This window comes from Mercenaria mercenaria, chromosome 18 (genome assembly GCF_021730395.1).
Source record: "Mercenaria mercenaria strain notata chromosome 18, MADL_Memer_1, whole genome shotgun sequence".
Lineage (NCBI taxonomy): Eukaryota > Metazoa > Mollusca > Bivalvia > Venerida > Veneridae > Mercenaria > Mercenaria mercenaria.
The window spans coordinates 33,180,796-33,192,145 of NC_069378.1; positions in this window are offsets into that span (position 1 = coordinate 33,180,796).

Below are 11,350 nucleotides of genomic sequence, written 5' to 3' on the forward strand. Positions count from 1 at the left end.
GACCTTTCTTTCCTCTTTCTCCTCACTACACCATCGCCTCCCCCCCATCATCACTACACCATCGCCTCCTCCCATCCTCACTACACCATCGCCTCTTCCCATCCTTTGCCCTTGCATTTGTGCTCGCAAGCATTTGCACACTCTCCTTTTACTAGGAGTAAGTTATCGTGCTCACCTTAAATTTGGCTGCAGGTCGTTCGTAGGCGGTGCCCGACCATTGCTTTTTCCCTGCTTGTTTGTGTGTGTGTGTGTGTGTGTGCGTGTGTGTTTGTGTGTACGTGCGTGTGCGCGCGCGCGCGCGTGTGTGTGTGTGTGTGTGTGTGTCTTGGACGGTACCCCACAGTGTCCTTTTTTCTCACTTTTGTGTACATGTATATAAGTTGCTTGTGTGTTTTGTCTTTTGTACGTGAATGTCTGCGCTGCAGTTGATTGCGTTGTAGGGTTACTGTTTTTAAGGAATGTGGCTTTCCCTTTTGAATATTCATCCTTGCTCCACTTTCTCCCAAAATCCGTCCCTGTTATCTACCCCTTACCCCTTCCCGCCCCCTTTCTGTATTTTGCATATAATTAACCAACTGTCTGTTATCAACATGTCGCTGTGGTACATAAAAGTATATCGAGGTTTCATCTCCTGTGTTAGGAGCTACAATACTGCGATCATCTAAATTTGAGAATGTTTTCAGGGTTTCTTTAGCAAGTATGACCTTATTAACCTTTTGCTCCTCATTAACACACGTAAGGCACCCGCCGGGCACAAACTTTTCTTAAACTCAAGTGCTTGGTATGAATGTCATGAGTTCTCCCCCTTGACATGCCAAAAATGACTCCTGTACTTGCAGCATTGTTCTTTGACGTCACCCCAGTTTTGGGCCTGCCTGGACGAGTCTTGACTTTAAGGACGGACTGATTATTTAAAAAACATTAACGTGAGCAAATGTAAACAGTTTTCTCTGATACTGCAAAACTCCCATATGAAGTATATATTTCTCTGCAGGTATTTTTACAGAAGATCGTACTTCAATGTACACTCTAATATCAGATTTGTGTTCGCTTTTCAAAGACAAATGTATTTTGTTTATTGCATATGACTGCATTATACAAATTTAAATATCTCCGAAATGGTACCGATAGTTTTCAATAAGACATTGCTGGATTATAAAGGAGTCATTCATGTATCATCCACCTAAAACACGAGTTTTTTTACTTGTTAAACTTCTACGGAAGAAAGCGATTGTCATCATTTTCAGAATTGCTCTTGTAATATTGAACTCGGGGGTATTCGTTGCTCAACCGGGCAGCTTATACATTTCTCGTTAATTCTCTAATGAAATCTTAGCGAGAGTCTAATTGTATCAGGAAACAAAAAGACTATGTTTAAATCATGCGTTATAACTACATGCGTTTCGCCTTGAGAATGGTGTTAACAGCAAGCCAATCCACTTGGTAACACGGGTTTCCTCTAAAAAACTCGAAAATAAAAGTGGTTTTATACTAGAATACTAGAATGAAGTGTGTGAGTTTGGGTTTAGCGCCTTTTTCAACATTTTTCAGTCATATGAACTGTAACGTCGAGCGCATGTGTGTATGTTAGCTTATTTATAGTCGCCGCCGGTAACCCACATGGGCGACTCCTCCAGAAGACTGTAAGTACTGTTAGAAGGAGGTTAGTGCAAGATACGGAAGACGCTCCAATTCCAGAAGCTTCTCTGATTCTTTAATGTGCCAGGTGTAAAGCATCCATACACGGGACTCTTAATCCAATGTTAGTAATGTTTAGTTGGAGGAGCGGTGGCCGGAAGTCACAACCCCTGGTTTCGTAGTCAAACAGTGTCACATGTGGACCACTGCGTCCGCTCTAAGGTCGAGCATAATGCCCAATAAAGTAAACAGATTAGGTAACGTTACAAGTACTCAATGGTACCAGTTACTGCTTCACTGGAATATCACACAGTAGACACGTGACATGATACCACACTGAGTCACAATAAACTGATACCAAACTGACCAGTGCCAGAACTACCATCTAAATACTGAGGAATATCCTAGTACCTTTTTCATCGTCTTTGGTATGACATAGAGAAAAGAAAAGATGAAGTGTCAATTCTTTTTATGACAAGGTTCCCAAAATATAAAACAGATGAAGATTGTACCACTGATAAAAGATAGAAAGTTTGACATCTTATCTCCAAAAGCCATTGTATGATATAACAAACACATGAGTTAGGCATCATAACATAGCCCTAAGCAGTACCAAAGAGCTATAAAAATAAATATTTTATACTTTTTGGGAGTACGAACAATTGATCTTTAACTACTGGAGTGGGATGACAGTGTAAAGTTTTAGACGATTACTATTTCAGATACTGATATACGTTACGAAACTTGTAAGTTTGCCGATAAAGCAAATATTTAGCTGTATGATAAAATTGTTACATTAAACGTTTTAAGAAATCAAATGCTGGGGCAAAATCAATGTTTCTATCTCTAACAAGATTTAGCTGACCAAAAGGTTCCTTTTAGCGCATATGCAATGATTTGTCTTTTAAGAAAATCTGATTTAGCAACATAATACAGATGTTTAATATGACAGTGATGAAAGTCTGTAAGCTTACTTTATGTCCAATATTAAAATCTTCGAAAATCTGTGCAGAAGTAGATCTAGCACTCTCCCGTTATTTTCGTCATATGATTACACAAGCCAGCACCTGCATATTATATACACAGAAATATTTCACATATTCATTTACGAAACGCGAAAAAAGGATATACTAGTAGACAGATTAAAAATGGAAAGAAGCACTTCAGTATTTGCAAATTGCTATATCTGAAGCTATTAAACCTCACGTAACCAGCGACTATTTCATGGCAGGAGTCTATTTTTAGATCATGCATATTCATTATATTAATCTCTATTCTACAGTTTCAAATATTCAATGCACGGATTAGTACTCTATACGAATTACTGTTCTTTGTCTGCCTGATGTTAATAACATGCATTTCACAATAGAGTTACGTAAAGACGTACGAACACACATTGGCATAGAGGCTATTTGTAACGAACATACATGAGTTCAAGATGGCGGCGCCCTGATGGCATTCGGATGCCTTTGACAGTACCCTTGAATCCATAATCTGCTCAGTCAAATGGTGTGAAATGTTGACAATAATTGTTCCTTCTCAAGAGAAGGAACTTTTTTCTCAAGAGAAGGAACAAAAAGGTAATACCATTAGACCTTCTGCGGTACGAATAACAATAAATTAAACAAACATGGTATTTGATTATAACGTTTTGAGCGGCACAATGAATAATTTATTTTATACGTTTGAGCTTTTTTCGTCTGATTTCATATTAAACCAATTGCTAAAGAATTTATGACCAGCATCAATGCTTGTAAACATTTCAGAAAGATCGCGATATTATTTTGTTAGTACACTACTACCTAATGATCATCGCCTGGATCACCGATGATTTGCAAGTGCAGAATCAAAGTTGAAGGCAAACGTGGTTCTGATAACTATGGTGACATCTTTCTGCCAATACATAGTTAAGCAGCTGTTACGATAATTTTGTAAACTTTCCAGGAAATGTGTGCATTTGTCTGAAAACGTTAAAAGCAATAATTAATATTTTCAAGATAGAGTCTATTTTTAAATCATTTTTTGAAAATGTTTTTTGAACTGCCATGAGATGCTTGGTAGCTATCACGATAATAATGGAGGAGGGTACATCAGTTGGAATAAATGTGTAACCCGTCGAAAATCTTTAGTTTTTTGTATTCTTAAAATTCATACTTCAACTTTTCTTAATTAAAATTTTAATTTTTAAGTTCGACTTTTAACGATATTATCATGTAAGCTAATTGCGAAAGGTTGTAAATTCTATCAAATCATGTTACGATCAGATGTCCATACAAACATAAGCTTTTTACATTAATGTAAATGTTAATAAATTAATTTTCTTTAACCTAAAAACTCCGATGATTCAGACAGAAATGGTATTTAGAACGTATCAATCTTATGAAGCATAATTCCATTACTTTAGTAATTTCATGTTTCATGTTTTTGATTTATTTTTTTATCATTGTCATCGTTTTAACTGTTTAGAGTTGAACACATATTAATCTCAAGCTTCAATAATACAATTCAACATGAAAATCAAATGCTATCCAAGTCGATGGACGTGAAAGGAAAATAAACTTCAAGCTTTTTGTTTTTCTTTCAGATACGGTTGAAAAGTCTTTTTCAGACTCTAGAGAAATAGATCAGACAACTCTTTCAGATTATTATGGTAACAGGTGACAGGTGACTGTGAACAATGTTGGGAAATCCTGGCTCTAGAAATATAAAGGCATTAAATTTAGATGAAATGAGCAGATTGAATTACGTTTGTTAGATAATGCAGTCCTAAATACGATAAACACGTTCAACGGCGCTTTACATATAGCAAAGGCAGCCACACAAGGCGCGAAATTCATCCTCTACTAGTACCGACAAAGAGTGGTCTGACCAGAGTGGACATACTGAGATAAAGCCCCCAGAACAGATAGAGAGAAATCCTTTTAGATACAGGCCTGTCCGGCTAACTTAGCCTAGCTCTTTGCGAATAGACAGTCTGATTCTTTAACGTGCCCGGTGTTTAGCACCGATACACGCGAAGCCGTCTTTCCTGGGGTGAACCAGTACAGGCCTCTTGGCTAGGAGGGAGACACTCAAGAGCATCTCAGAAATTTCCAGTGCCTGGACCGGGATTCGAACACCGGACTTCTGGATTGACAGCCAAGCGTGTTACCACTAGACCACCGGCCCACCAACAACCCCTTTCAATTACCAACAATCACTATATAAAAATGCCCAAATACATAATAAACATTATACTTTCTGGTAGATATGACCACACCGTTCACAAAAATATATACATTTAACATGCTTAATCAAAACACCTACAGCTGAACAGTTTAAGAATTTTAAAATTGCTGTCGTGAAAAGGTCTCCCATTTATTAAAAAAATGTTCATTAAAAAGTTGACCCCAGTTTACTATTCCATCTTAAAAATATATCTTTTTTTTTTTTTGGCAATAATCACTTCAGACAAGTTCAATAAACATCGCTGATCTGTTCTGTAAATTGAGATTTAACTTGCAGCTCATTGTTCCGTTACTTTTGTTTATTCAAAGTATGCAACTCCACAAAAACATACCTGAAAACAGACAAGAAAACATACTTCAGATTAGTTCAATTACTTTAAAGTTGATGATATGTGGCTTTAGTTCCGTTTTGTGTATATGTACTTGAAATATGTCAGTTATTCAAAAAGAGATATGATAAAACATCAAACAATTGAAAGAATTTCAGTTTGGAGGCTATAAAATTACCCGACCCACAAACTGTAATAGTTTGTTTGAATGTTTGTTTTGGTGGGTTTAACGTCACACCGACACAAAAACTGTAATGGTGTCACCAAACCTTTTACTGAGAAACAGAGTTGTTTAGCATTACTTTGCCATAATCCATGGACACAAACAGTATTCGTTATTTTCCTCAACTCCTGTACTCTTTTCCTTTAAGATTCTTCAAGTTTTTTCTCTTCGCCCTTCCTGTATTTCATGAGTTTCTTTCTTTAACCAGATTCCTGATTGTTTTCTCTATGTTTGTGCTTTATTTAAAATTGCTGTCTTTCCTTTCATTTAAACTCCAAAGTCACCTCATTGTTTTACTGTAACTGTACCATAAGTAAGACTCATTCGTGAGTAAAGTCTCGTTTCGTCTGTAACGCAGTAACTAATCTATTTGCCTTAAAACAAGATATGGTAACTTGTTGTTTAATGGCTGACTTTGTGTCTGTTGGGTTGAAATATGTTCCATCCGGCAGATGGTCTGAATAATGTGATGCATCAGTTCAGACACGGGCAGAAGAAGGACCTGCAACATGGTAATCAGTAATTCTTCTAAAGTACTATTGCCCTCTTGCAAAACTCGTGTTCTTTGTCTTCCTTTATAATCGTGTTAAATAGACAAAATAAACTTGCATCTGCTCTGATGAACTAACCAATCAAATCAATGGCATTTGCTCCTCTAGTTTGTAAGTCTACCACTTTCCCGTGGTATACATTCATTTATAGTGTATGACCAGGCGCCCCAAGAAGATTCCGCAACGGACCGTTTGCAAGCTTTGATATCAGTTCAAATGCATTCAGTCCTACTTACAGGAGGTCTTCCTTTATGTCTGAATGACGGCTTTCAATCATTGCTTATATTGTGTACTAGTATTGTATCCAAAAATCTGATTTTGTTGACGGTGGTAATAAATGCCTGAGGCTAATAAATCTGTGACAAGCTAAAGGCAATATTTAACCTGGCCTACTTGAATCTAACTACATAATAATTCTTATTTCGTGATCTCAGGTATGCCATCCATTGAAGGCAGACGCCATTTTTCTTATATTGGCTGACTGCAAAGCATCTAATCAGACGCATCTCCTGAAACTTTTTATGTATTTATTTGGGTTTTACAGCGCACCAACACAGTCTAGGTTATATGGCGCCAAACAGAAACTTTTTAAGCGTAATTTGTCAAGTATCCTCCATACCTTCTAACAAAAAAGATATGCCCCACTAGAAATAATTCGTTTTTAACTGAAGGTTCTTTTTATTTACACTTTAATTTTCCTAGTCATGAACAACCTATGTTGGGCTTTGAAATGTTTTTCCGTAGAAGCCCTATCAGACGTCTCTGCTATTGCAAAGGATGGTAAAACCAATGGCTTTGTCATTAATGGCCTGATGAGAGGAAGTTGTAATATCTGATGATATATATTTGAAAGTATCCAAAGTGATTTGCCCACTTTTATCCACCATATCCCACAATCCTTAAGTATATGATTATTTTTTATTCATTAGTCGCTATATATGACTGCATGCATTTATCACACTTCCTGATCTCACCTGTGTACAACGTTGTTCGATCTCTGTCTTCCAGAACACACGGCTGGGAAACGGAGAATGCATCGCCATCAAAAACCAACACAAATGAGTTGTCCATACGAAAATTAACCCCGCTTCAGGTGTGAAATGTCTACTGTATTTTATACTGCAGTTTCGGCTTGGTACAAAGAGCACCGTATCCACCCAACAACATATTGTTTAAGCAAAGCGTTTCATGGGCCTGGCAAACACTGTAAGGTTCTAGTATTGTTTATTTTGTGATGTTGCTGAATAAGCAGTCGTACTGTGCCAATAAGTCTTGGCTATCGTACTATAGGTAGCCATAGAATCTGACGTCGTACAACGAAACATATCGGACAAGGTTGCAACAATATCTATTTTTCCTTTCAGCTGCTTGTAATTTAAGTATTATATATCTAGAAATGTGGACAATTCAGCGACTGTATGTAAATATTGCAAAAACGTATTGTCTATTTAATCAGTGTTACGGCAATACGGGGTAGTGCAAACGGACCAATGACATTACAGTTGCTGCGAAAATAGTATTTTACAGCATAACAAACTTAGCACGACGCATGTCTCTACTGCATTAATTTTAATACTTCGACGATTGATGAATATATCCAGGTAGTTCAATATTCAAGGCTGATGATGTATACAAACTTTTATACAAACATGTATCAAAAAGTATCAGTTTAACCAATTTGATGAGACATGTCTGCGAAGACACTCATGTAAAATTCATCCTGGAAAAAAACGTTTGTCACTAGATTAAAACATTACACTCTATTTTATCAGTAATTTCATCATTATGGTATGCATAAACGAGAATAATTTTGAAAATTTGAAAGCAGAATGGCATTACTTTGGAAACATGTTCTAAAGCAGTATATATAAGTTACTGAACGCCCGCCCGCTTAGCTCAATGATAGCGCAAAACTACGGATTGTGGGGTCGTGGGTTTGATCCCCGGACGAGGCTATGGTGAGCTGTGAGCTTTCGTCCTCCACTTTTAATTCATGTGAAGACCTTGGTAGTTACTTGCGGAGAACAGGCTAACACTGGTACATAATCCAGTAAACCGGTTAGGTGAACTTCCCATCGTTAGTAACTGAAATGTTGTAACAGTTGAAAGCGCTAAACCCAAAGCAAGCAAAGACTAAATTACTGAATTATTGGTTTTATTGGAAATACAATGCACGCATTAAGCAATAAAAGGAGAAGAAAGCAGAATCTTTATCTTTACGTGAAACCGTCACTAGAAGCGGGATGAAAATTGGCTTTAAATGTGATACCTACAGCGTGTCATTAGTTTTAGATGATTATACTTTAGTTTTCTCGTAGTTGTAAAGAATATAAATAAAGTGCACTCAGACAAACAATATCTGTAAGAATTACACAGAAAAGAAAGCTTAGCCTTTGCAGAGGCCAAGGCGATCAGATATGCAACTGATGCAAAAAATAAATAGAAGAAGGGTCGAAACTAATTAGTGAACATTATAGAAAATGGTATGGAATCTACTAGGTGTGAACAAACAAGAAACTATTTAATTACACATTATCAGATGTCCTGTTGTTTGCAGAGACAAATTTGTCGTTGAACAATGGAATTGCGGCTTTAGAGACAGTTTTTATAAAGCATACTTGCAATTATGGTATCAGAGTGTGGATGTTCTCCAAAGAAAAGTGTGAATGTTCTAATTGCAATAATGTTTTCCGTTGTTAACGAAATATCGTCTGACATCATTAATGAGTTGATTCACGTCCGAATATGTAATCTTAGTCAGACATACATAATTCATGTATATGTGTATGTGTTTAAATTTAGACGTTTATTTATGTGTGTGTCTACACGTATAACATATACTTGCACATTTCTGAATTTTAAATTGTCTGCTATTCCTGCTGCTGCTTAGGTGTCATTATTCCAAATCCCTTTTCTGACTTTAGTTACTTCACATTTAATATAATGAACAGTTGCAAAGTGCTGTGTGTTTGCCATAGCATTTCACCACATACTTTATTTCAATGTATTTGTCCCTGCAGTCCTTCAGCAAGACACTACCTGACCAAATCTGTTGATGTGTGGTAAAACACAATTAACTTTTCTGATGGGATCACTGTTTACAGCACACTTACTTCCGACAAAATATGTTCGAGCTTTTACTAAGAAACTTTAAAAGTGTTCAGGTTTTCTCATATCATTTGGCTAATTAAGAAGACTCAACTGTTTTTGCTAAGTTTAAAATTGCTCAGTTTTCTGCAGCTCTGTAAAAGAAATCAATTATCTTGAAGTCATCACTGCTGAATGTTTTCAAACCGCTTACTTTGTTATTGGTCTTTAGAATACAGAATACAGAACATAGTTTATTCAACTTGTACACATATACAGGTACCTCGTTCTACAAAACATTCATACAATATTCATAATGTACATGGTCATTTCAAAATATATGTTATATCGATAAGTCTTTACAAACAATATTTTTCTATTACACATACGATCTTTCATTATATCAGTACTTGTTTAAATAGTTAATGTCTCTTGTTGTCACAAGCACAGTGGAAAGAAAAATAATTAATTTGCAAACTAAAAATAAAATAGTTAGGATATGGAGAATGAACTGTAAGGTCAAAAATTTAATAGAGTGTATTTTCTCGTTTCAAGAGCTATTTTACTGACTCATGTAATTATAAAACACATACACATGCAAACATACTACGTACTAAGCTTCAAGATTCAATGATTCATTTCTTTTCTTATTAGCTTGAAGAATGTATTTAGGGAGATTTTTAATAACAATTTTATTTTCTGACTTGAGTAACTGAATGAATTTGTGCATACTGGGACGTCTATAAAAATACGATTTTATGAACTGGTGTCGTAACTGCTCATATACTTTACATTTAATGACAAAATGATACTCGTCTTCTATGTCACGCGACTCACATAGCTGACAGATTCGTTCGACGCTTTCGATACGATTTCTACCGTGCCTACCTGTTCCAATTCGCAAGTTATAGGCTGAAACACGCAATTTGGCTAGTGCCTGACGTAAGGTTTTTGTATTAAGAACGTGAAGATAGTCACTTGGGACAAAGTCGTCTTTTACATAAAATATAAGTTGTTAAGAACATTGTTACTTTGTAAATCTGCCCGCCATTGTTGGACGTAACAGTCTACAAGCCTATGTTTACAGATGGGCAAGAATGTTTTGGAATCTACACTGTCCAGATAATTCCAGACGTCAAGAAAGCCATACTGACATAGCAGCTGCTTAACTTTACTGGCCCAGTTAGCTTTACCATTTAAGGATTTGTTAAACGAATCAATATAAATGTATTTTAGTAGTATGTTATTGGACGATAGACTGAGTTGTAACCAGTATTTAATAATTTGAAAATGTCTCGAGATAAATAACGGATACCGTGCCAATTCGCAGTATACGGTCGCATTACTAGTGCTTTGTCGGACTCCCAAAATTGCCTTACAATATTTTAAGTGTACGCGTTCTATTTCTTTGGACTTAGAAAATCCCCAAATTTGACAGGCGTATTCAAGAATTGAACCAACGAACGAATCAGATAGTTGTAGAGATATAGATGTGCTTAATTCAAACTTACTTAAATTGCATAACAATGTATTTGTTGCTTTTAGAGAGATTCAACTTATAATCTCTGCATTGCCTATATACATTTAAAAGCTATTTAATTGTTTATTCCATATTTTTGTGATATCCATAATTCATATTATAATATCCTTAAAACGTTTTCTGATATCTTAAAATATGTCTATTTATTGATATCACTGATTACAAATTAAGATATCAGTAATATATTTTGTGTTATCTTAAAACAATTTAATGATAGCACAAAATAGAATATTAAATGTATCTGAATACGACTACTTTATATGATATAATAAAATACATTAAATAATATCGATAGATCATTTAAAGATAGCACAAAATATGTTTGAATTCATGATATCCTTAATTCGATATTTGCATATCAATAATTCATACACAGTATTATTGTACGATTTTACTTATCAAATGATATCACAAATCAATTTAAAATATTCAAAAATAGTCCTTATTTTTGGATATCACTTATCCATTTAATGATATCCTATAATCGAATTAAATATATTTAAAGATATTGATAATTGAAATAATGAGATCTATGTCAATAAATTTATATCGCAAAATCGATCTATTTTATGATATTCTTAATTCAGTCAATGATATCTTTAATTATAGATACTCACAAATTATTTTGGGATATCTATAAATGCATTAAATGATATCCAGAAATAATTAATGATATCATAAAATGAAGAGGAGGGATCACCGGTAGTTTTGAACCACTTTTATACTCATTATCAGTATCACATAAGTCTAATTCA